Consider the following 22,844-nt stretch of genomic DNA (forward strand, 5'->3'; position numbering starts at 1 on the left):
AACATCTTCAAACCTCTAATTCTCTTCATTCCTAAGAAACTAAATAAATTAAAAGCCATAATTAACATTTTTTTATGTTAGGAGTTTTTATTGATTTACTCCATTCTTTAATTAACATTTTCACTTACTTCATAATTAATTAAATTTAAGTTTATTTATGTATTATTTTTCATTTTTGATTTTCTCTTTCTTTATTTTTATTGATATTAATGATTGATGTATAAAAAAAAACGAATTTAAAATATTTTATCCTCATTTGATATTTTAATATTTTAATAATCAATTTTTAAAAATAATAATTTTATAATCAAGTTACTGAAATAATTTAATAATAAAGATATTAAAAATAATTTTCTCAAAATACAATATAAGACATTTTATTTTAAAAAGAAATTTTCAAAATAACTGTTAGAAAAAAGATTGAATACAAAAGAAAAAATTGGTAACAAAAAATACGATAAAAATAAAGTAATTTTGTGTTTGTTGTTTTTTTAGTATTCAACACTTTCACTTTGAAGAACAATTTTGCAGCCGCATTCACACAGTTTCACTATTTTCATGAACAAATCAACAAATCTCAATCATTCCAAAAAATCAAAATCTTCTTTCTAAATCTCATTCCACAGAATCCAAAACAGCAGAAAAAAATGTATAAAGTGTTTCTCAGAAAAATCAGGTTTTTCCAAAAACTAAATTGAATCTTTTCGATTACAACAATTTGATACGCCATATCAAACCGAAACTAAAACTTTCTCTCGTTTAATTATACAAACAAATTTCACAATCAAATTAAAAAACCTTTCTAAAAGGAAATTAAAAAACTTTTACAATCAAATTAAAAAGATATCTTCAACTCATCTGATTTAATGAATCAAAATATGCATTTCATAAAAAGGAAAGCAACAAAAAATACCAGAAACAAATCTTTCACTTTTTTTACTCAATCAAAAATAGATCTCAATACCAGATTCAATTCAACCTCCATCATTAGTCCATTACATTATTCTCCTTGACGTCGCAAATCCTCTTAATAAGTACCAATCAAGTAAAATAATCATGAACCATATAGTTTTTCTATTCAAGATTCAAGCTATACTTCACCCTGCATCCAAAAAAATAACAAAAATGAAGATTAACCGACATTAATCAAATCAATTATTATTATTTATTTAATTCTTAATTCAAAACAAAACTATGAATTATTTGAATTATGAATGAGAAATTTCAAGAACTGAAAATTCCATTTCAACCTTAGATTCAACAACAAAGCAATTCGGTTTACTACGAAATTGGAGTTCTTCAATTCGACTCCATGAAACAGCATAAAAAAACACGCTCTGAAATTGAATGAATAAAATAAATAAAATAAAAAACAAACTCTAAAAAGGAATGAAATCGCCAGTGAAGAACACCACAGAGAAATCAGAATTGAGCAAAAGAATGATGAACACTTGAATGCATATTTAAGCGCGTGTGAGATCGAATGGTAACGTGAAACGTGAAATTAAGAAACTTTCACAATCAAATTTAAAAACTTTCTAAAAACTTTCCAACCACCAGTGGTTTTTTCCCTCTGCTTCTACAACCTACATAATCATATTTAAAAGGAAATTAAGCTAATTATAAATCATATTAGCTACTAATGTAACAACCTTTATGCAAAATAGTGTTGAACCAAACAACTACCTGATAGAGCTATGTAATTTATTCAGCTTGTCTTTCGTTCCTCCACCTCACGAATGATACGCCCGAAACCCTACCAAAATCCAAACACAAAATTAGTAACCGAAATTACACAAAAATCATTAATCATGTTCAGGTCGGTACAGATCAGTTTAGATGGGTGGTGCATACTTGAAGCTTGGAAGATGATATGTTTAGGGTTTGAAATGGAGTGGAAGCATATATTTATGTTTGACAGGAAAAGGAGAAGATAGAAAGTTGGGAAATGGTGGTTTGAATGGTAAGTTGTAGACTAAGAACCATATTAATATAGCTTACAAGCAGGGTCGGTCCTTTGAATTTGGGTGCCTTGGGCGAATCAAAAGAGTGGTGCCCCTATAAATTTTTTTAACAATAAATACATAAGGATAAAAGAAATAATTGGATAAAAACACATTTTTATTTGACATTATGCAAAAAGAATACAAGTATATGGATCTTTGAATCATTGTTTATACTACATCAAAACATAAACCACGGTAAAGAGACTTATTCTTCTTTTTCTTCTTCTTGATCCGATCTTTTTTCCTATAAAAAAATTGACCAAACTTTTAAAATTCTTTAAATATCATCCTATAGCATTTTTTTTACAAAATCATTAATAATTTATTCATAATCAAGGTTCTTCAAAAATTATTTTCAATTAAAATCAACACAAGACTATTTAAATCTATCTTGTGGTATAGTATATCTTAAATAAGATTTTAATTTAAAAAAACTTCATTCAGCAGATGTAACACTGATAGAAATAGTCAATATTATTCTATAAGCTATGCATGCAATAGAAAAACAATTAAAAGTCTTTAAAGAACTCAGTATCATATAGCTTGATTTTGATTCGGTTGTTAAAACTTCTAGAATAACTTTCAATTCTTCAAAAAAATAATTCACCACCAGGATCAAGAGAATCGTCATGTTTTAAACAAGTTTCAAGATGTTTATAACATGCTTTCAAGTCCCTATCAGATAATGATCTAAGTCTTTCAATACTAAACAAGAATCCAAAAATATTTTTATATGTAGTGTTGTTTTCTACGAATTTGACGTTTTTGAATAAACACACATTCAATCTCCATTTCATTCTCAATTTTTTAAGTACTAGCCTTAATATTTACAAATCCAGATTCTCTTTTAATATATATATATATATATATATATATATATATATATATATATATATATAGATGTTAAAAAATATTTTTTTGGTGCCCCTAAAATTATGGGGCCCTGGGCTCCCGCCCCGCGAACCCGTGCTCAGGGCCACCCCTGCTTACAAGAAATCAATTGAATGAATATTGGGAAAGGGTGGGTATAGTTAAAAAGCGTGTGAAGATCGATTGAATGAATAAAGGGGCATTTCCCCTCTTTTGTAATGATACACTTCGTAAAATGGATTCAGCAAAGAGGATAAAGGTGAGAAATAGAGAGTAGCATAAATGGTTCCCAATGTGACCTTTCACTGCTCAATGCATTGAGGAGAGTGAAAGCTTCATTGAGTCAAGAAAAAGCACGTGGTTTTTGAGTTTTGTCTATAAAAAAAATCACGTTATTATCTTTCATTATTATCTTTCATAATGATCAATGCATGCAATGTGGAATAATTAAAAAAAATGAAATTGAAGAGTGGTGTAAATAAATATTGCAGATTTTTATAGTGATGCCATGTCAGCAAATTTCACATTACAATCAACCATATTGCAGTATTTAACAAAAGGACTAAGTTGCCCTTAATTATTAGATTAGATGAAGTTAAACTCAGTTAGAGTAATCGTGGAATTTCCAGGTACATTAACTTTTTATATATATATATATATATATATATATATATATATATATATATATATATATATATATATATATATATATATATATACCGTAAAACATAATTTTAAAATATTTTAGTAAAATACAATTTTAATAATATTAGTTATATTTTAATAGTGTTTGTAATGGAAGTTAATATATTATATATTTTTTAAAAAGAATATTACAAAAAATTTAAATTGATAGATATAATTATTGTATAATATGTCTTACTTTTTATTTAATATATATATTATCATAAATTAAATTAAATTTGTGTCATGCTAACGAGTGTCCCCGGGCACTGGTTAAACATTCCAAATAAAGAAAATATCTTAGATTCAATGCATTTAATACACACAATATTCTTTAAAAAAGTTAATTATTTATGTTTTCAATGTATTGAATACAAATATTTTAGGTAAAAACGTATCTTTTTACTTTATTAAACAATGTTCAACTTACCATTTTAATCTCTTAACCAGTGCCCTGGGGCACTCGTTAACATTACTCATTAAATTTTAATATATTTTTATGAATTTGCTTCCATATTTCTCCCGTGTCCACCCATTAAAAACTTTATTAAAATAATGTGTCTTTAATATAAAGGTTAGAAAAATACTACTACAATTTTTTTATAAAATATGTTGCCTTTTGAATAGCTGTATTGGAATTGTTATTTTCAAAACGTTAAGAAGTGGGATTGTAATTAAAGAAATGACTAACATGCAGTTGTCATACCCCAATTTTTGACCCGCCTTTTATGTGCCCATTTACATTTCATTTGAGAAAAAATTCAAAAAAATATGTGATGTGTTCATTTTGCATGTTTTGTTCGATTAATAGTATTTTTATTAATTTTTACTAATCTTGTATGATTTTATAATTTTAATATTAATTCGATTTAATTGAATTTCTATTAAAATTTAAAATCAATTTTCTTTTATTATCATTTTATATTGTCATCTTATTTTAGGGATTCAAGAGATGATTCGAGGCCCAAGTCAAAATATATTTCCAAGGCCCATTTTATTTGTCCAAGCCATTAGTCCAAGTCTTAAGCCATTTTTGAGCCAAAAATTGAATGGGACCACAATAGCAAAGGAGGTTCACGTTTCAGATTTTTTTCAGCAAAAAGAAGTCACGATTTCCTTCCTGCGATGCCACCTCATCATTCATGCTTTTCTTCCTCTTCCCTTCACACGCTTGAAGCAAATTTCATACGTATTTGATTCCAAGTTTCACCTATAAATAGAGGTGCTCAGTGCAAGATTGGGAGAGGAAAATTTTACAACGTTATGCTGCTGAAATCACTGCAGCTTCCTCCTAACACATAACCTTCAACCATTCTTCAATTCACCTTCAAAATCTGCAAACAAAACCCAAACAAATCACTTTACAGGCCGAATTTCATGCTCACTCAAACTCATGAGGGGTTCAATTCATGAACTCTCTCTGAGTATGTGTTGAAGCTAAATCAACAGTGTTGCCTTAAGAGCGAAACTATGAAGAAAAAGAGGAAAAAATGTAATGAAATGCTGCAGAAATTGCATCCTAAAATTTCCTCCAAACACCTCTGCTTCCTTCAATCACCATAAAACTCTTTCAAACACCTTTCACTCTGATTCAACACAAGTCCTTCATTGATACGAAACAACCACAAAACTAACCTTCAGCTTCCTTCAACCTCAAACACCATTTCACATCACCACCAATTTCGTTAATCAAATCTTCAAACCAAACTCACATAAGTTCTCCGTTTACCTGCAAAAATCTGAGAAAACACACAAAAAGAAATCAAAGCCTTACACCAACCAATCATACCTTCATCGATTTCAACCATCACCGTAAAAATAAAACAACAACACCGTCGACTTTCCTTCATCATCAACACAATAAAATCTTCACCGAACTCACCCCTCATAGACCGAACCACTTCACACATCAAATCTTCACTTCACCACCACCGATTTCGTTCACATCCTTCAAAACCACACCGAACAAAATCTACAACGCAACAGCACCGCAAATCACATGAAACGCACGAATCTGCACCTTAAACGACGACATCAGCGTCATCACTGCGATTCCAACGACTCCATAACGTCACTGCAACGAACCAATTCTCCATTCACCTTCATCGTCAAACACACCTTCAATCACATCACCGTCGACATCACCAAAGCAACGTTGCAGCATCGATCATCATCATCTCGCGAGGATTTGCTCGAGTTTGGTTGATTGAGAGAGGTGAAGAAACAGAGGGAGTATCGTGAAAAACAGAGAGCGTGGAAAAGTCAGAGAAGAAGAGAGAGACGGATAAGAGCTATGGTTTTTAGGTTTTTTTTCGTGAGTTATGGGCTTATGGTTTAAGCCCAGTCCGTTTTGTTTGGCTAATACACCACCTGCAGCTTGATACACCTCTCCCGGAGCTCTTCCATTATTATTTTGGGCTGAGTTATTTAAGCCCAATCCGGATCATTCCTATTTGCACCCCATGTTGCTACCTTGGTAACCCATTGATTTTGGTTTTATTTTCATTAAAGTTTTTTTTAACAATATTTGTTTTAATATAAAAAAATACAAAAAATATATTAATATTAGTTTTTCTATATATCAAAAAATATTCAAAAATAGTTTTAAAATTTTCTTTTCGATTTAATACTTGATGATCCATTTGGTGAAAGTTTGTGATGATTTTTTCAATAGATCTCTCTTCTTCTACTTCATTCTTATTTTCTTTGAATCACGAGTTTAGAGGTCTAATTCCTCTTCAATGTCAATGGACTTAGGGCGTTGATAGGATGCAAATCCGAATCCGCAATATTAAGTGATTGAACTTGAAGATGGAAGGAACTTTTGAATGTGGTTCCATCTTTCGTTTCTTTTTATTTTGGTCAATGAAAATCTTCAACATCATGAGAATTCTTTTGGATTCTAGATGAAGATGAGACCGCTACCTATTTTTTCTTTTCGTGCGGTATTGCTTTCGGAGAATGATCTACATATCGTTTTCTAGCATGCATTAGCACAAAGATTGTTGACCGGCCTCGTTGTAGGGTGACTTCTACATAAGTCACTTGGCGATCTGCTTAACATAGCGCAACATTTCGTGTCCCGATTAAAAAGATCAAATATGGAAGAGAATTGTATGCGGTTGATTTAAGACTTGTGGAAGTTTATCGTGTAGTCGCTATGATTTTATCAAGCTTCTGATAAACTTTCATTGAATTTAAATCCGAGAACATCCTTCACTCACCATCGATCTTTATTACTAACTTTGATAACATCTAACAATTGACTTTAATTTCTGCACTTTATTATATTGTTCTTTATTATTTATCGCTTTATGCTTTATTTTATTATTCATATATTTATGTTTCCGCCATTTTCTCTTTGTCCATTTGGACATATGTTTATGTTTCCGCCATTTTCTCTTTGTCCATTTGGACGTTTATATTCCGCTATTTTCTCTTTGTCCATTTGGACACTTTGTTTATGTTTCCGCTATTTTCTCTTTTTTCACTTGGACCATACTCTATTTTTGTGCTAAAACATTAATAAACAACTTAAAATCTAAAAAACACATAAAGCCCTATGGACTATTGGTTACTATCCTAAGCTTTTTGGAGATCTGGACTTGTTGGACTTAGTACCTCTGGACCCTTATTCTGTTATTACTCTGTGGTTATTCTGTCTGTCTGGCATTGGATTTTTGTCTATTTGTGTATGCAGGTATTTCCTTGAAAGTCCTTGATGGTTAATTCCAAGGCATTGATATAAGGATTTTACCCGAAAATAGCCGTTACTCTGCCCGATTTTCGTCAGAATTTTAATGTGCTTAATGCAAAGTGGTGCTAAGATAATAAGTTCATCCCTATCCCAAAGTGGTGCTAACATCATCATGTTTCCTATGTCATTCCTGTATCCAATTCAGTTCATGCAATTCCAGATTATCAGCAGAGTACTCGTCAACGAGCTCCTCCACTGAACGAGCAAAATCAATCTCGAAAGCCTAATTTTGATCCTATCCCTATGACCTACACAGAATTGTTCCCTGCTCTAATTCATAAGAATTTGGTTCAGACAAGGTCACCACCTCCAATTCCAGAGAAGATTCCATGGTGGTACAATGCTGATGTTACTTGCACTTTTCATCAGGATGCTCCCGGACACAGTTTAGAAGATTGTTGGGCTCTAAAGGTTAAAGTTCAAAGATTGACTCGTGCTGGTATTTTGTCTTTCCGAGACATTGGCCCTAATGTTCAAAACAATCCCTTGCCAAAGCATGAATGAAGATCTATTGGTGGTAGCCCTGAAGTTTTAAAGATGTTTCCTTCAGCACAAACCCAGATGTAGAAAGCCTTCTCAGTTTTTAGAATTCTTACTGATTTTCATTTGTAATATTTCTTGTTTTTCAATGCACTGTTGCATGTAGAAACTTGTTTATTTTTGAATGTTAATGATAATACAATGATAATGTTTGTCTTGAAGTAATCCATTCGTTTCACTCATGTTTATTTGTTTTTATGCATTATGATACCAATTGCTTTTGCCAAACTCTTGCTTATGCAAAGATTGGAGGGAGGATGATGATCTGAAAACGTAAAATTTCTGGTTGTATGCTTTTGAATAAGACCCTGTTGATGATGTACAGGCATTGTTTCAAATTCCCAAACACCGGAGATATAAGGAAGATAATCCCTTGTTAACCCCTTTGAGCCTTGAAGTAGGAGTTTCTTTTCTAAACGAAAAACCCTAATTTTTAACCTGGGGCAGGGTAGTGTTTAGTTGATTTGGCCGAGTGTTCATGTTTCAAAAAGGATTATGCATCCAAGTGTCGATCACGTCATATCCACATCAATGGTTGGATCATGGAAAACCACAATGGTTATTCCCCACGCATCGAAAGGCTGGAAAATGTGAAACCACAATGGTTATCCTCCATCCGCCAAGGAATGAGGCAGTCACAACCCTCTCAACAAGTCAAGACAAAGTCAATATCACACGATTTGTTTAAATCAAAAGAATGAGAAAAAAGTGAAAAAAGAAAGAAGAAAAAAAAAAAAAAAAAACTCGCCAAGTCAGAAAATTGAAAATAAATGACTTAGGCAAAAGTTAGAGCACCCCGCTGGATGACCAATTCAAAAGAATCAGTCCAGGCAAAAGTTAGGGAAATAAAAAAAAAAAGCGAAAAGTGAAAAGAAAGGACTACAAAGCAAAAGTCCTTAACAATGAACAAATCTGTGTGAATACAAAAACAAAGACAAAAGGGTGACTGCTACTCCAAGAAAGCTTCAATAGGTCATTAATGGCACAAAATCCTTTTGAGAGATGAATACTCATGTTAAGTTAACTGAACATAGGACTGGAGAACATCACGAAGATGGGGTGGGATAAATAAACTTTGAGCCTAAAAATCTTTTTCTGAAAACCATGAACCTGGCCACGTTACAACCCTCAAAAGTCCTAATTGAATCAGGGTTTATTTCGAAAGCATGCTTAAAACAAGAAAGCGTTCCTGACTCCTATCGGTTATGCTGAAAACTTGTGTTGGTATCATATGCATACAAAAATCAATGTCTTTCCTTAACCAGTGATTTATTCACAAGGTTTTGTGACATATTTTTTTAATAAAGCTTCAAGACTTGCATGATTGTTGCATTTTAATTATCATTCTTAGAATAAACATTTTTCTGCTTGTAAACATTTATTTGACATCCAGGAAGTTTACATCTGATCATCAGTAGAAAACTAAAACATTGCCAGGGGCATGTTGTTTTCCCAGTATAATGCTTTTGCAAGTTTGATTACCATTATGGGGCAAATCTTGAAGACTGTGTCGAGTAAAAGAATGTGCCAAGTTTAGTCAATCTAGGGCAGTTACGTCGAGATTTGACAAATCTCTCCAAGAATCTGTTAATCTGGGGCAGATTATTCCAAGTCTTTATGACGCCAAGGATCTCTATGAACCTTTTTGAGGCAGATGCCTCTCATAGACCATGTAGTCAGGGGTAAGTTGTGAATCAGAAGTTACCTTGATCACCTCATTAGCTTGAAGTACAAAGGTTGTTGCCATGATTAGTCCAGAGTATGTCACTGTGTACCAAGAAGTTTTGAGACAACAGTTGACTATTGGGTTTTCTTTCTCACCTTGTGTTGAGTTTTGAACTAAAATCCCCTACATGTTAACTTGTTTGCTATGATGTTAACTTTTTATTTCCTCTGCAAGTTCACAATGGTGATTTTCTACAAGGAAATTTTCTCTAACCTCCCATAGTAGAGCTTGCAAGAATATGTTCTTCCATCCCTTTTGGTAGAAATTGATGATATGTAAATTCCTCGCAGAGATTGATAGTTTCCAAAGAGTGTGCATGATATGTATCTCCAACAAGTTTTCCCTCAATGCAGAGTTCACGTCGTTATCCCTTCATTAGATTTATGGATATTTGAAGTTTGACTTTGGGTTTTCTCCTCAGTTAGTATCTCTCTTGAGCCTTGTAGTAGGACTCTGTTCCTTAAGTGGCCTTTGTGTTTATCTCCAATTAAATCCTCAGCAGTGTTCTTGGGTCTTCAGAAGGATTTCCCTTGATATCTCCAGCTATTGAGATTCGCCGAGTATCTGTTGTACTGCGATGTCTTGTCAGTTCCAGTATCTCTGTGTTTGTTTTGTCAACATATACATGACATTCATTCATTCATACATACAAAATGCATAACTGAATAAAAGAATTCATATTCATCTTGCATTTCTTAATGTTTTGATCCATTCTCTTTGATTCCTCAAAATACATGATCTCTTTCCATTAGAGTGTCTACCTTAAGCAGAAAGTGTTTATCCTTTCTAATTCCCCACAGAGTTTATTCCTCGTGGAAGAATTTTGCTTCAGTGTTCCTCCTCAGCTCATTTGTCAGGATGGAACTAATCCCCATTTGAGTTCATTCCTCATTTGCCAGAGTCTTATTTGGCCGTTTCTATCCAGTTTATTCGTGGAGTTGAACTTTGATCTCTTGAAGTACTATTTTGAACCTCTCTAGGCTGGGAAACCTATATTGAGAAGGCATTTATTTTGCATCTCTTGAGGATTTTGTTTTCCTTAACAATGGAGAATCTGTTTATGATTGATATCAGATATTGAAATATTTATTTTCCATCAGTGTTGGAATTTGTGCTTGAAAGCAAGGGGCAGGTTTTGACTTTGAGCAACTTATGTTATCCCCATCATGTTTTGGTTGACAACAAATGGAAGCCTCTTTATTTGAGCAAGTTTGTATGTCTTCACGTACCAATCTTATCTTCAAAGCAAGTGATAATCTCTCAGGCTTTATGAACTTCTTGATTCCAAATGGAAGAAGCTCAACAAATTGTAAGTCGCTTCAATATAAGTGACAGTTTGTATCCAAATGGAAGAAGCTCAGCAAATGGTAAGTCCCTTCATCAGAAGTGACAATTTGCATCAAGTTCCTTTTCTCAAGCCACGTCCTTGATTAAAGAAGAAGTTGATCCCTATTCTTACCGGCAACTTATTATTCTGAGCAGCTTATCGTCAACTATTGAGACGCTAATTCAATCTTTCTATACCTTCAACTATTGAGTTGGTAGCTTATCGTCAACTATTGAGGCGATAATTCAATTTTCTTCTACCTTCAACTATTGAGTTAGTAGCTCACCTTCAGTAAAAGTCGGTGTATTCTTCTTTTCCTACCTTCAGTAAAAGTTGGTAGCTCACCTTCAGTAAAAGTTGGTGTCTCTTGCATCTTCAATAAACGTTGATGTTCAGAAGAAGTTTCCTGCATCTTCTAGTAAAAAGTTGATGTTCAGATGAAAATTCCTGTACCTTCAGTAAAAGTCGGTATTCAGGTGATGCTATTCCTACACCTTCAGTAAAAGCTGGTGTTCAGAGAAGCCTTTGTATCTACATCTTCCAGTAAAAAGTTGATGTTTAGATCTTTTTCTACCTTCAGTAAAAGCTGATAGCTCACCTTCAGTAAAAGTTGGTGCATCCTTTGTATCTACATCTTCCAGTAAAAAGTTGATGTTTAGATCGCTTTCCTACCTTCAATAAAAGCTAGTAGTCCACCTTCAGTAAAAGTTGGTGTCTTCTTTTCCTACCTTCAGTAAAAGCTGGTAGTCCTCCTTCAGTAAAAGTCGGTGATTTCTTTTGTATCCACATCTTCAGTAAAGGTCGATGTTGAGATTCTTTCCTACCTTCAGTAAAAGCTGGTAGTCCACCTTCAGTAAAAGTCGGTGTTTTCTTTTGTATCCACATCTTCAGTAAAAGTCGATGTTGAGATTCTTTCCTATCTTTAGTAAAAGCTGGTAGTCCACCTTCAGTAAAAGTCGGTGTTTTCTTTTCCTACCTTCAGTAAAAGTTGGTAGTTCACCTTCAGTAAAAGTTGGTGCATTTCTTTTGTATCCACGTCTTCAGTAAAAGTCGATGTTGAGATTCTTTCCTACCTTCAGTAAAAGTCGGTAGTTCACCTTCAGTAAAAGTTGGTGTATTTTTTTCATCTCCAGTAAAAGATGATGCTTTAACCTTTCTGGTGCGAAATATTTTCACCAGTGAAGTTTCTTTTCCCAGCAAAGTCTCGTTCCCCCAGCGGAGTCTATCATTTCTTCTCCCCAGTGGTGTCTTGTTTCCCTCTCGTGGAAATCATATGCATTCATAATCATAATCATTGCATGGCATCGCTAGGTCAAAAATTGTGTATTTTGTATTTAAGTCTCTTCAATCACGTCGAAACGAAGATTTCAATCTTCATATCTCCGGATAGAAGAAACTTAAATAGGGGCATCTGTCATACCCCAATTTTTGACCCGCCTTTTATGTGCCCATTTACATTTCATTTGAGAAAAAATTCAAAAAAATATGTGATGTGTTCATTTTGCATGTTTTGTTCGATTAATAGTATTTTTATTAATTTTTACTAATCTTGTATGATTTTATAATTTTAATATTAATTCGATTTAATTGAATTTCTATTAAAATTTAAAATCAATTTTCTTTTATTATCATTTTATATTGTCATCTTATTTTAGGGATTCAAGAGATGATTCGAGGCCCAAGTCAAAATATATTTCCAAGGCCCATTTTATTTGTCCAAGCCATTAGTCCAAGTCTTAAGCCATTTTTGAGCCAAAAATTGAATGGGACCACAATAGCAAAGGAGGTTCACGTTTCAGATTTTTTTCAGCAAAAAGAAGTCACGATTTCCTTCCTGCGATGCCACCTCATCATTCATGCTTTTCTTCCTCTTCCCTTCACACGCTTGAAGCAAATTTCATACGTATTTGATTCCAAGTTTCACCTATAAATAGAGGTGCTCAGTGCAAGATTGGGAGAGGAAAATTTTACAACGTTATGCTGCTGAAATCACTGCAGCTTCCTCCTAACACATAACCTTCAACCATTCTTCAATTCACCTTCAAAATCTGCAAACAAAACCCAAACAAATCACTTTACAGGCCGAATTTCATGCTCACTCAAACTCATGAGGGGTTCAATTCATGAACTCTCTCTGAGTATGTGTTGAAGCTAAATCAACAGTGTTGCCTTAAGAGCGAAACTATGAAGAAAAAGAGGAAAAAATGTAATGAAATGCTGCAGAAATTGCATCCTAAAATTTCCTCCAAACACCTCTGCTTCCTTCAATCACCATAAAACTCTTTCAAACACCTTTCACTCTGATTCAACACAAGTCCTTCATTGATACGAAACAACCACAAAACTAACCTTCAGCTTCCTTCAACCTCAAACACCATTTCACATCACCACCAATTTCGTTAATCAAATCTTCAAACCAAACTCACATAAGTTCTCCGTTTACCTGCAAAAATCTGAGAAAACACACAAAAAGAAATCAAAGCCTTACACCAACCAATCATACCTTCATCGATTTCAACCATCACCGTAAAAATAAAACAACAACACCGTCGACTTTCCTTCATCATCAACACAATAAAATCTTCACCGAACTCACCCCTCATAGACCGAACCACTTCACACATCAAATCTTCACTTCACCACCACCGATTTCGTTCACATCCTTCAAAACCACACCGAACAAAATCTACAACGCAACAGCACCGCAAATCACATGAAACGCACGAATCTGCACCTTAAACGACGACATCAGCGTCATCACTGCGATTCCAACGACTCCATAACGTCACTGCAACGAACCAATTCTCCATTCACCTTCATCGTCAAACACACCTTCAATCACATCACCGTCGACATCACCAAAGCAACGTTGCAGCATCGATCATCATCATCTCGCGAGGATTTGCTCGAGTTTGGTTGATTGAGAGAGGTGAAGAAACAGAGGGAGTATCGTGAAAAACAGAGAGCGTGGAAAAGTCAGAGAAGAAGAGAGAGACGGATAAGAGCTATGGTTTTTAGGTTTTTTTTCGTGAGTTATGGGCTTATGGTTTAAGCCCAGTCCGTTTTGTTTGGCTAATACACCACCTGCAGCTTGATACACCTCTCCCGGAGCTCTTCCATTATTATTTTGGGCTGAGTTATTTAAGCCCAATCCGGATCATTCCTATTTGCACCCCATGTTGCTACCTTGGTAACCCATTGATTTTGGTTTTATTTTCATTAAAGTTTTTTTTAACAATATTTGTTTTAATATAAAAAAATACAAAAAATATATTAATATTAGTTTTTCTATATATCAAAAAATATTCAAAAATAGTTTTAAAATTTTCTTTTCGATTTAATACTTGATGATCCATTTGGTGAAAGTTTGTGATGATTTTTTCAATAGATCTCTCTTCTTCTACTTCATTCTTATTTTCTTTGAATCACGAGTTTAGAGGTCTAATTCCTCTTCAATGTCAATGGACTTAGGGCGTTGATAGGATGCAAATCCGAATCCGCAATATTAAGTGATTGAACTTGAAGATGGAAGGAACTTTTGAATGTGGTTCCATCTTTCGTTTCTTTTTATTTTGGTCAATGAAAATCTTCAACATCATGAGAATTCTTTTGGATTCTAGATGAAGATGAGACCGCTACCTATTTTTTCTTTTCGTGCGGTATTGCTTTCGGAGAATGATCTACATATCGTTTTCTAGCATGCATTAGCACAAAGATTGTTGACCGGCCTCGTTGTAGGGTGACTTCTACATAAGTCACTTGGCGATCTGCTTAACATAGCGCAACATTTCGTGTCCCGATTAAAAAGATCAAATATGGAAGAGAATTGTATGCGGTTGATTTAAGACTTGTGGAAGTTTATCGTGTAGTCGCTATGATTTTATCAAGCTTCTGATAAACTTTCATTGAATTTAAATCCGAGAACATCCTTCACTCACCATCGATCTTTATTACTAACTTTGATAACATCTAACAATTGACTTTAATTTCTGCACTTTATTATATTGTTCTTTATTATTTATCGCTTTATGCTTTATTTTATTATTCATATATTTATGTTTCCGCCATTTTCTCTTTGTCCATTTGGACATATGTTTATGTTTCCGCCATTTTCTCTTTGTCCATTTGGACGTTTATATTCCGCTATTTTCTCTTTGTCCATTTGGACACTTTGTTTATGTTTCCGCTATTTTCTCTTTTTTCACTTGGACCATACTCTATTTTTGTGCTAAAACATTAATAAACAACTTAAAATCTAAAAAACACATAAAGCCCTATGGACTATTGGTTACTATCCTAAGCTTTTTGGAGATCTGGACTTGTTGGACTTAGTACCTCTGGACCCTTATTCTGTTATTACTCTGTGGTTATTCTGTCTGTCTGGCATTGGATTTTTGTCTATTTGTGTATGCAGGTATTTCCTTGAAAGTCCTTGATGGTTAATTCCAAGGCATTGATATAAGGATTTTACCCGAAAATAGCCGTTACTCTGCCCGATTTTCGTCAGAATTTTAATGTGCTTAATGCAAAGTGGTGCTAAGATAATAAGTTCATCCCTATCCCCAAGTGGTAATGCGACAGTCAAGTGTTGACTTCTTATATTGGTTAGATCGTTCTTTCCTTAAACTTTTATTTTCCCGCACTAGGATAGCCTCTTCATCTCTTCCCACTTCTTAAATTTTCAAAATCTTCTTCCTTTTTTTCAAAAACCTTCTTATGGTTGTAAAACCTTTTTAAAAAACCTTTCTTTAAAAATATCTTTTGCCCTTAGTGGCCTTTTTCTTCAAAAAGTTTAGACACGACTAATTGTTGAAACGAGTGGCGATACCCCACGATTTTTTGAAATTGATTGATATGATGAGATCTTTTCCGCGTGAGAGAGCTAGTGGCATACTCGTTGATTTCTATCCGAGTTGGAGCCCTTCTTTCATTTGCGATGCAAAGAACTCATTTGTTCTCATGCTCAAGATCAATGGCTGGGTATTTCTCTCCGACGACGATAAAGTGTTTATTCGTTTTTAAAACGTTTTCCCTTTTAAGCGGAACTACATTAGCTCTGACTTCTCCATTGCACCAAGGAGGTATGTAGGCACAAGGCTTAATGTCTTGCCGAGCTTATTTTAAAAATAAAACAAACCCCTTTTTAGCACACACGACACAGATTTTCAAAAAGGTTCCTGTGGAGTACCACAGATATGAGGGGTGCTTAAAACCTTCCCCTCATATAATCAACACCCGTACCTAAGATCTCTTTTTGTTTTAAAAACAAACTTTTGGGGTTTTTTCGTTCTTTTCCCATTTCCTTTGGAAACAATAAAGCGCGGTGGCGACTTTCACTGAAATATTGAGTCGAGTCAATCAATGGCTTCGATCTCAGATTTTCCCCGCTACAGAAAAATGGCGACTTCACTGGGGAATCAGTTTTTAAGTGGGTTAAGCCTATTTTTGTTTATCTGTGTGTTTTTGTTTGTATATATTATTGTTGTGTACTTTGTTTGTTTTTTTTCTTTTTGGTGTTCTGTGGTTCCTCTGTGATGAGACAAAGTCCTAACCCGGACTTTGGTGAGTAACTTAAGATAGGAGGTGGTATGACCAATAGTTGCATGTCAGGAGCGATCCTTAACATGAGCATCATATGGTGGAACCCCAATCAGTGGAGGCCTCATGGAAGGTAGTAGATGTTGTTACGAGCTATCGTAGGAACGCTATTACTTTCAATAGTGAGTGTCCGTAGAAGCTGAATGGCCTAGAACCTTTTTAACCCATCTAAGCCTTTTTAGGATGTAGCGCAGAAACAAGGTCAAGTACCAATTTGAGCTTGTTGTCATGCGATGCTACGCTCAGACGAGGTCTTTTTAGGCATATTATTGGCGCCCATGAGCAATTGTGCGTGCCGGTAGTATCCGATAGAAGATTGAAAACTCTGGGAACCTTTGTAGAACCCGATCGGCAGGTACAAAATTCCCTAGTACATACCTTTGTGGGTGGTTCTTAACCTATGACTCCATGCTTGTGACGTCGGACCTTTGAACCTTAATTGTGTGATCTTGTGTGCTCTTGTTTGTGATTGATTCATAAACCATGCATTCATGCATCCATGAAAACTCTTTTTCTTTTGATTTTCAAGGAACTTAGAGGTCTTTCCTTGTAAACATCATAAGTTTCATCAAACTCAATGGATCTTGGGTGTTGATGGGGTGAAAATTCTAATCCACCAAAATGGATGATTGATTTTGATGATAACTTAATCGAAGATTTAGTCCAATGTTTGAGTGTTTACAAGTTAATATCTTAAGTTCCTTGAAACTCAAAAATTAAAACAAATCATTGGCATTGCATGCATCATTCTGCATTTGGTCCTGCTTTCTAAAGAAGTTTTTCTAGAGCCTTATTTCCTTTCTCATGGTATCATCAGTACAACACTCGTGCTAAGAAGAAATGGAAAGCATCAAGCAAGAGATTCGTGAACTCCGTGAAGAGGTGATTACTCTGAAGACTGGTATGGAGCATCTGATTGCTCTGGTTGAGGCTCTAGTTTCTTCCTAAGTCAATCCTCCTATGATGGAAGAAAGGATGGCAAAGGTCTTTCTTGAAACTCTAAACTCATCCTTTCCTAAGGGGATGGTAGTCCGTACACCTACTAACTCCCATGGAGAGGTGGATATGAAAGCGCTTCTAGAAAAAGATGTCTGAAAGGAATGTTTGGTTGAAGAAGGTAGCTTAGTTGGTTGTGTGGAGTAGTTTGGTAATGAATTTTCAAAGAAGATAATCAGGGGAGGAAACAATCATCATCAACATCATCATGTTTCCTATGTCATTCCTGTATCCAATTCAGTTCATGCAATTCCAGATTATCAGCAGAGTACTCGTCAACGAGCTCCTCCACTGAACGAGCAAAATCAATCTCGAAAGCCTAATTTTGATCCTATCCCTATGACCTACACAGAATTGTTCCCTGCTCTAATTCATAAGAATTTGGTTCAGACAAGGTCACCACCTCCAATTCCAGAGAAGATTCCATGGTGGTACAATGCTGATGTTACTTGCACTTTTCATCAGGATGCTCCCGGACACAGTTTAGAAGATTGTTGGGCTCTAAAGGTTAAAGTTCAAAGATTGACTCGTGCTGGTATTTTGTCTTTCCGAGACATTGGCCCTAATGTTCAAAACAATCCCTTGCCAAAGCATGAATGAAGATCTATTGGTGGTAGCCCTGAAGTTTTAAAGATGTTTCCTTCAGCACAAACCCAGATGTAGAAAGCCTTCTCAGTTTTTAGAATTCTTACTGATTTTCATTTGTAATATTTCTTGTTTTTCAATGCACTGTTGCATGTAGAAACTTGTTTATTTTTGAATGTTAATGATAATACAATGATAATGTTTGTCTTGAAGTAATCCATTCGTTTCACTCATGTTTATTTGTTTTTATGCATTATGATACCAATTGCTTTTGCCAAACTCTTGCTTATGCAAAGATTGGAGGGAGGATGATGATCTGAAAACGCAAAATTTCTGGTTGTATGCTTTTGAATAAGACCCTGTTGATGATGTACAGGCATTGTTTCAAATTCCCAAACACCGGAGATATAAGGAAGATAATCCCTTGTTAACCCCTTTGAGCCTTGAAGTAGGAGTTTCTTTTCTAAACGAAAAACCCTAATTTTTAACCTGGGGCAGGGTAGTGTTTAGTTGATTTGGCCGAGTGTTCATGTTTCAAAAAGGATTATGCATCCAAGTGTCGATCACGTCATATCCACATCAATGGTTGGATCATGGAAAACCACAATGGTTATTCCCCACGCATCGAAAGGCTGGAAAATGTGAAACCACAATGGTTATCCTCCATCCGCCAAGGAATGAGGCAGTCACAACCCTCTCAACAAGTCAAGACAAAGTCAATATCACACGATTTGTTTAAATCAAAAGAATGAGAAAAAAGTGAAAAAAGAAAGAAGAAAAAAAAAAAAAAAAAAACTCGCCAAGTCAGAAAATTGAAAATAAATGACTTAGGCAAAAGTTAGAGCACCCCGCTGGATGACCAATTCAAAAGAATCAGTCCAGGCAAAAGTTAGGGAAATAAAAAAAAAAAAGCGAAAAGTGAAAAGAAAGGACTACAAAGCAAAAGTCCTTAACAATGAACAAATCTGTGTGAATACAAAAACAAAGACAAAAGGGTGACTGCTACTCCAAGAAAGCTTCAATAGGTCATTAATGGCACAAAATCCTTTTGAGAGATGAATACTCATGTTAAGTTAACTGAACATAGGACTGGAGAACATCACGAAGATGGGGTGGGATAAATAAACTTTGAGCCTAAAAATCTTTTTCTGAAAACCATGAACCTGGCCACGTTACAACCCTCAAAAGTCCTAATTGAATCAGGGTTTATTTCGAAAGCATGCTTAAAACAAGAAAGCGTTCCTGACTCCTATCGGTTATGCTGAAAACTTGTGTTGGTATCATATGCATACAAAAATCAATGTCTTTCCTTAACCAGTGATTTATTCACAAGGTTTTGTGACATATTTTTTTAATAAAGCTTCAAGACTTGCATGATTGTTGCATTTTAATTATCATTCTTAGAATAAACATTTTTCTGCTTGTAAACATTTATTTGACATCCAGGAAGTTTACATCTGATCATCAGTAGAAAACTAAAACATTGCCAGGGGCATGTTGTTTTCCCAGTATAATGCTTTTGCAAGTTTGATTACCATTATGGGGCAAATCTTGAAGACTGTGTCGAGTAAAAGAATGTGCCAAGTTTAGTCAATCTAGGGCAGTTACGTCGAGATTTGACAAATCTCTCCAAGAATCTGTTAATCTGGGGCAGATTATTCCAAGTCTTTATGACGCCAAGGATCTCTATGAACCTTTTTGAGGCAGATGCCTCTCATAGACCATGTAGTCAGGGGTAAGTTGTGAATCAGAAGTTACCTTGATCACCTCATTAGCTTGAAGTACAAAGGTTGTTGCCATGATTAGTCCAGAGTATGTCACTGTGTACCAAGAAGTTTTGAGACAACAGTTGACTATTGGGTTTTCTTTCTCACCTTGTGTTGAGTTTTGAACTAAAATCCCCTACATGTTAACTTGTTTGCTATGATGTTAACTTTTTATTTCCTCTGCAAGTTCACAATGGTGATTTTCTACAAGGAAATTTTCTCTAACCTCCCATAGTAGAGCTTGCAAGAATATGTTCTTCCATCCCTTTTGGTAGAAATTGATGATATGTAAATTCCTCGCAGAGATTGATAGTTTCCAAAGAGTGTGCATGATATGTATCTCCAACAAGTTTTCCCTCAATGCAGAGTTCACGTCGTTATCCCTTCATTAGATTTATGGATATTTGAAGTTTGACTTTGGGTTTTCTCCTCAGTTAGTATCTCTCTTGAGCCTTGTAGTAGGACTCTGTTCCTTAAGTGGCCTTTGTGTTTATCTCCAATTAAATCCTCAGCAGTGTTCTTGGGTCTTCAGAAGGATTTCCCTTGATATCTCCAGCTATTGAGATTCGCCGAGTATCTGTTGTACTGCGATGTCTTGTCAGTTCCAGTATCTCTGTGTTTGTTTTGTCAACATATACATGACATTCATTCATTCATACATACAAAATGCATAACTGAATAAAAGAATTCATATTCATCTTGCATTTCTTAATGTTTTGATCCATTCTCTTTGATTCCTCAAAATACATGATCTCTTTCCATTAGAGTGTCTACCTTAAGCAGAAAGTGTTTATCCTTTCTAATTCCCCACAGAGTTTATTCCTCGTGGAAGAATTTTGCTTCAGTGTTCCTCCTCAGCTCATTTGTCAGGATGGAACTAATCCCCATTTGAGTTCATTCCTCATTTGCCAGAGTCTTATTTGGCCGTTTCTATCCAGTTTATTCGTGTAGTTGAACTTTGATCTCTTGAAGTACTATTTTGAACCTCTCTAGGCTGGGAAACCTATATTGAGAAGGCATTTATTTTGCATCTCTTGAGGATTTTGTTTTCCTTAACAATGGAGAATCTGTTTATGATTGATATCAGATATTGAAATATTTATTTTCCATCAGTGTTGGAATTTGTGCTTGAAAGCAAGGGGCAGGTTTTGACTTTGAGCAACTTATGTTATCCCCATCATGTTTTGGTTGACAACAAATGGAAGCCTCTTTATTTGAGCAAGTTTGTATGTCTTCACGTACCAATCTTATCTTCAAAGCAAGTGATAATCTCTCAGGCTTTATGAACTTCTTGATTCCAAATGGAAGAAGCTCAACAAATTGTAAGTCGCTTCAATATAAGTGACAGTTTGTATCCAAATGGAAGAAGCTCAGCAAATGGTAAGTCCCTTCATCAGAAGTGACAATTTGCATCAAGTTCCTTTTCTCAAGCCACGTCCTTGATTAAAGAAGAAGTTGATCCCTATTCTTACCGGCAACTTATTATTCTGAGCAGCTTATCGTCAACTATTGAGACGCTAATTCAATCTTTCTATACCTTCAACTATTGAGTTGGTAGCTTATCGTCAACTATTGAGGCGATAATTCAATTTTCTTCTACCTTCAACTATTGAGTTAGTAGCTCACCTTCAGTAAAAGTCGGTGTATTCTTCTTTTCCTACCTTCAGTAAAAGTTGGTAGCTCACCTTCAGTAAAAGTTGGTGTCTCTTGCATCTTCAATAAACGTTGATGTTCAGAAGAAGTTTCCTGCATCTTCTAGTAAAAAGTTGATGTTCAGATGAAAATTCCTGTACCTTCAGTAAAAGTCGGTATTCAGGTGATGCTATTCCTACACCTTCAGTAAAAGCTGGTGTTCAGAGAAGCCTTTGTATCTACATCTTCCAGTAAAAAGTTGATGTTTAGATCTTTTTCTACCTTCAGTAAAAGCTGATAGCTCACCTTCAGTAAAAGTTGGTGCATCCTTTGTATCTACATCTTCCAGTAAAAAGTTGATGTTTAGATCGCTTTCCTACCTTCAATAAAAGCTAGTAGTCCACCTTCAGTAAAAGTTGGTGTCTTCTTTTCCTACCTTCAGTAAAAGCTGGTAGTCCTCCTTCAGTAAAAGTCGGTGATTTCTTTTGTATCCACATCTTCAGTAAAGGTCGATGTTGAGATTCTTTCCTACCTTCAGTAAAAGCTGGTAGTCCACCTTCAGTAAAAGTCGGTGTTTTCTTTTGTATCCACATCTTCAGTAAAAGTCGATGTTGAGATTCTTTCCTATCTTTAGTAAAAGCTGGTAGTCCACCTTCAGTAAAAGTCGGTGTTTTCTTTTCCTACCTTCAGTAAAAGTTGGTAGTTCACCTTCAGTAAAAGTTGGTGCATTTCTTTTGTATCCACGTCTTCAGTAAAAGTCGATGTTGAGATTCTTTCCTACCTTCAGTAAAAGTCGGTAGTTCACCTTCAGTAAAAGTTGGTGTATTTTTTTCATCTCCAGTAAAAGATGATGCTTTAACCTTTCTGGTGCGAAATATTTTCACCAGTGAAGTTTCTTTTCCCAGCAAAGTCTCGTTCCCCCAGCGGAGTCTATCATTTCTTCTCCCCAGTGGTGTCTTGTTTCCCTCTCGTGGAAATCATATGCATTCATAATCATAATCATTGCATGGCATCGCTAGGTCAAAAATTGTGTATTTTGTATTTAAGTCTCTTCAATCACGTCGAAACGAAGATTTCAATCTTCATATCTCCGGATAGAAGAAACTTAAATAGGGGCATCTGTCATACCCCAATTTTTGACCCGCCTTTTATGTGCCCATTTACATTTCATTTGAGAAAAAATTCAAAAAAATATGTGATGTGTTCATTTTGCATGTTTTGTTCGATTAATAGTATTTTTATTAATTTTTACTAATCTTGTATGATTTTATAATTTTAATATTAATTCGATTTAATTGAATTTCTATTAAAATTTAAAATCAATTTTCTTTTATTATCATTTTATATTGTCATCTTA

Source organism: Vicia villosa, unplaced genomic scaffold (genome assembly GCF_029867415.1).
Source record: "Vicia villosa cultivar HV-30 ecotype Madison, WI unplaced genomic scaffold, Vvil1.0 ctg.000101F_1_1_2_unsc, whole genome shotgun sequence".
NCBI classification, from domain to species: domain Eukaryota; kingdom Viridiplantae; phylum Streptophyta; class Magnoliopsida; order Fabales; family Fabaceae; genus Vicia; species Vicia villosa.